This window comes from Oreochromis niloticus, linkage group LG16 (genome assembly GCF_001858045.2).
Source record: "Oreochromis niloticus isolate F11D_XX linkage group LG16, O_niloticus_UMD_NMBU, whole genome shotgun sequence".
Classification (NCBI taxonomy): Eukaryota; Metazoa; Chordata; class Actinopteri; order Cichliformes; family Cichlidae; genus Oreochromis; species Oreochromis niloticus.
This window is the reverse complement of record NC_031987.2, coordinates 6,788,020-6,793,181: the sequence shown is the minus strand read 5'-3', so window position 1 is coordinate 6,793,181 and position 5,162 is coordinate 6,788,020. Positions and strand designations below refer to the sequence as shown.

Genomic DNA, 5,162 nt, shown 5'->3' with positions numbered 1-5,162 from the left:
TAGTGATCCTCCATCTGGATGGATGAGAACAACCTTCTGAACAATCTAGCAGGTGGATGGCCCATATCTATGGGACTGATTTGTGCTAATAACGCCCATTGTATGGACTGATAACAGCCGAAGCGGGTGAATAAAGTCGCTAGCTGTGCCATTACCCAGCATACAACTCTCCCTCCATAAATGCAAAAGTAATAGCCTATAATTAATTTATCTGCTGTATCTGCTGTTTCTCAGGTAGTTGTTTACATTATATAATATATTGTGTTCAGTATACGTCACTACAATGTGATTTCGGAAATATATAAATATACGAACAACAGGCTCTTGCGCGGAAATCTCTTTTCGTCGATAAACAACGATTAGGGAGTAGCATAGTATTCAATGAGAGGACCCTGCACGTCAATTCTCGACGCGAGGGGGTACCCTGCGCGTCGATAAGTGAAGCAGAGGGAGCCTGACCATGCGTCACACATTTGACGAGTTGGGAGTGAGAACGTGTTGAACAGAGACGTGGGACCAGGGCAGACACAGACACTGACTGGACACGGGGATATAGGCGACAGGGGAGACAGCAACTAAGGATTACACAGAGACATAAACCAAAAGACAGAACTCTAACAAAGAAACCAAAGACTAGAAATGATAAATAATATAATAAACTCAAAACCTCTGGGTCAACGACCCAGGCGTCCTAACAGACTTATTCTTTTGTTCTCCTATTTTTATTTTTGTACAGCACTTTGGTTAGCTGTTATGTTGTTTTTAAAGTGCTTTAGAAATAAAGTGAAAATTTGTGCTTTTTCATAATTTTCTGTTCTAGGCATTCTGGATGTTTTTTCCTACATGTGATTTTTTTTTCTTAAAAGTGCAGCAGTTGGTGATCCATTGAACTTTTCTGTTTGGGCTCTATCCTTTTATTGTATTTTTATTTTCTCCTTTTTTCTCACCCATTTCATTTTGTTTTTTTTCTCTCTCTTTTAGCTGTCATCTTAGACATTGTCATATACTGTTACACAGAATCAACACTTAGAAATGAATAAATAAACAGAAAGAAGAAAAAAGAAAGAAAAAAGAAGAAAAATGATAAATAACGATTTTTTTGAACTCTGAATTATGTAAAGGTACTCCAGTAGAGTCCAAGAATAATTACTGAATGAATAATTAATTTTATTTAATTGAACCTACAGTTAATGCACTTAGAGGCTTCTTCTGTTATGTTTGATGTGTTAATAAAGAGAACTTTTATATATAAAAGCTTCCTCACCATACCTGACACTCCTTAGGGATCTTGAGTACGTGACACAGTAACACGAAGCCCGGCTATGAGGACAGTGACGTCCTATGATGTTTTAACCTTCATTCAAGTTTAGTCAAAGTCATTAGCTTCTGTGTATATTTTTAGGCTGCAGAGCACTAGCTGGTCTGTTTTGAGATGTTTTGTCAATAACAAGGTTGTCACATGATTTCAGAATGGTGCCTAATTTTTCTTTGATCACGTGATATTCTGAAGCACAATAAGGTCCTTATAATAATGTACAATTGAAAGCCTTGGGTTGTGGCTTTAAAATGTGTTCCTGGCAACAAACAAAGCTTCACAACTGGTTAATCCAGTATGATCCAGAGTTGGAGGCCTGACAACTCTGGATCAGGCCACCTTCTTCTGAAACCAGACGAAGGCTGGTTTCACTACATCTACTTCACATGTGAAAAAAAGTAATATCAGTGCCAGACACTGAAGTTATGCCTTGTTTGCCACCTTAAAGGACCAAAGCTCTAAATGTAAAGTTAGTGCTTTTAAAAGTAATTATTTGTAATAATAAATCAGTCCCAAAACTCTAAATCTAAAACTCTGATGTTGGTTATCAACTTTATCTGTTCAAAGCTTTTTGCTTGAGAGCATTTTACTATCCCTATGGGTGTCTCCTACTTCAGTGAACTCAGCTGATGGTGATAAAGTGGTGATTAAAAATATAGAAAAACATAACAAATAACATACAAACATATCAGTAAAACATATATGTATGTATATATATATATATATATATATATATATATATATATATATATATATAAGGAACACGAGAAGCTGGAGAAATACCAAGGGCTCAGAGAAGAGCTCGAGAGGATGTGGAGGGTGAAGGTGACGGTGGTCCCCGTGGTAATCGGAGCACTAGGTGCGGTGACTCCCAAGCTAGGCGAGTGGCTCCAGCAGATCCCGGGAACAACATCGGAGATCTCTGTCCAGAAGAGCGCAGTCCTGGGAACAGCTAAGATACTGCGCAGGACCCTCAAGCTCCCAGGCCTCTGGTAGAGGACCCGAGCTTGAAGGATAAACCGCCCGCAGGGGCGCGCTGGGTGTTTTTATTTTTTTTTTTTATATATATACAAGTTTTATTCTCAGACCCTCAAACAGCACCAAGTTTCCTCCTGAGAAAACAGACCTCTCTAATGCATAGCCTTAGAGACAATAATTAACTGGAATTAAAATGTTGTTATTTTTTTTTATAACCTTTATACATTTTAATCACCATTTTATCATCACTGGAGACTGAAACACTCATAGGGATAATCTTTTGTGTACGATTACACATCATATGAACACAAGCGAAGCCCTGGGTTGTTTTAACAAAATCAAAGCCCTCCAAGACAAAATGTAAATGAAGTCATTAACAAACAAAAATGGTCTATTATTATATTTTCAGCCATAAAATGTTAAAAGATAGTCCAGGTCACTTTATTACAGGTTACTGAAGAGATTGAGCTTTTTTTCTGCTATCATCCTTCTTGTTTTTAGTGAGAAAAATCCAACAACAAACAGGTCTGTCAAACACGCTGTTGACTCATTAAGTAACCCCAGTGGTAGACTATAGAGACTATATTTACTGATGCAAACAAAACACATATTTTACATACTAATGGTCATTCAGCATTCTTCAGGTTGAGGTGTGGTTTTGCATATAAAAAGTAGCAGGTGACAGGTGAGTCAGTGGATCAAATTGCCAGCACACAGTAAGTTCAACACTTAATCTCTGCTGATGATCGTAAATGTGTATGTTCATATATAGAATGAATATGTTGTGTTTTATTTTCTCAACAGGTTTCACTGAACTTACAGTGTGTGAAGTTTGAAGTTTGGAAATGTCTGATAAGGGAAGAGGTAAATATCACATCATTTGTCTTTTTTTAATATTTCCTATATAACCCCAGAAAAGTCAGTCTATCTATCTCAATTTATAGGAGGACCAAGTGGGCAAGGAAAAGGCAGTGGCGGACAAGGTGGTGGTAGTGACTTAAGCTGCAGTACTGGCCTTGGCGGATGTGCACTTGGCGGAAAAGGTGGTGACAGCAACAATGGGTTTGGCTGCACTATTAGCCTTGCCGAATGTGGATTTGGCAGACAAGGTGGCAGCAGTGGCGGAAAAGGTGTTGGCAGCGGTGGACAAGGTGTTGGCAGCGGTGGAAATAAAAAGAAATGTGAGCATGAGTATAAGCGCACACACAAGCACATCAGATGCCACAGGAAGGCAAGGATAGTTACAGGGTGCAGATTTGATCCAAAACAGGAAATATTCAGTATTCAGGTGCAAGTGAATTGTGACATGTTTGTCTAACACATCCTGAAAAAGATCACTGAAGTACTCTGTTATTCATAAGATGTTTTCAAAAGGTTATTCAGCAGGTGGCAGGACAGCAAAACTTTAAGCCAATTTTAAGGATATTTTGAGGTCATATGTGAAAAATAAACCTCTCATCCTTACCACTGAACCAAAAAGAGTTAAAAAACTGAATTTAGAATCAGTATGAGGAATTCACCAATTATCATCTGTCTCTTCTCCAGGACTCCAGCAGCTCCTGCAGCAGTGACTCTGACTAGATGAACATTTGTGGAGGGACCTGCATGGCAACATTACTATCTTATCCTTTACTTAAAAATTGTTTGACAAATATAAGAAAAAATAAGTTAAATATAAATAATGTGTAAAACAGAAGGCTGATTCACATATTTAGAAAAGCGGCACCTTAAAGCAAAGCCTGTTTCAGTGTCTCTTTTGCTTTTAATTGGAACGTAATTTTAAAGTCACCATAAAGACACCTGGAAAGTGTTTACTGAGATCATTTGTCAGAAGCAGGTATATTTTTGAAAATGTGCCAATAAAATTCTTTTGCAGCCAGCTGCCCCCTGCTGGTCATCAAAGAGAATGTTTTTTGTCGTTTTCTTTTTTTAGCATTGAAATAATCCAGATTTGTGCAAACACATAATCAGCCTTCACCATATGTTTACTTGGCAATGAAACAATAAATATGGAAAGTGATTAATCTTCTCTGGTCTGTGTCATTTTTTGTGCCAAAGTCCCATATAGAGCCAAACTTTTTTTGGCCATGAAAAGAATGCAGGTTTGAGACAGTTTTACATCAGCACACCAGGAAACTATCTCTATGTTTTACATATAGTCTATGCAACAAGACCGGACATAGCAATAATAACACATCACAAACACAAAGACCATGATTTATTAGTAGTGACATGGTAATTATTTGGTAAGTATTTTATGAAATCTGTGTGTATGGATGTGTCCATGCTATTTTTAGTTTTATGGACATAAACCTGTTTACACAGTCACCCAGTGTGGACTTTCCACCGTTATAGAGGGAAAAAAAAGTACACAGGATGTTGATAAGTAGTTTCTAGTAATTACACTGTGCTGTGGATTTCTTATGTTTTTATATTTTTGCATACATTGTCCATTCATCCATCCATTCGCTTCCACTTATCCTTTTTGAGGGTCGCGGAGCGGCTGGAGGCTATCAGCTGTGGTACGGCGAAAGGCAGGGTATTTTGACCTGTTTAAAAACATTCAAATAAACTTTTTGTCTTTTTCACAGTGAGTTAGTTACACTATTCCCTCATATTAACAGATAACGGGTGAGCGGAGCCATCATTGATGGTTCTACAGAAGCCTGTAGCAGGAGTACTGACAGGGGCTCCTGAATACTCAGTGTCCATCTTATCTTAAAAACCTCATAGTACTGTATCATCCCATTAGAGCACTTCACCCTCAGACTATGGGCTTACTTGTGTGTAACTCATGTGTGTAACTCATGACTTTAATGACAGTTTTAGTGCTGCTAAACTGGCTGGCCCGCCCACCCCTCCACCCTGT

General features: G+C 38.2%; 1 long non-coding RNA gene across 1 annotated transcript; it reads left to right on the top strand.

Annotated features, from left to right (window-relative positions):
* The first annotated feature begins 2,939 nt into the window (after positions 1 to 2,939).
* Positions 2,940 to 4,304, top strand: LOC100690239 (uncharacterized). Its single transcript, XR_267867.3, has 4 exons — positions 2,940 to 3,009; positions 3,098 to 3,157; positions 3,238 to 3,474; positions 3,839 to 4,304. It is a non-coding gene; the product is annotated as an uncharacterized LOC100690239 (long non-coding RNA).
* The last annotated feature ends 858 nt before the right edge of the window (positions 4,305 to 5,162 follow it).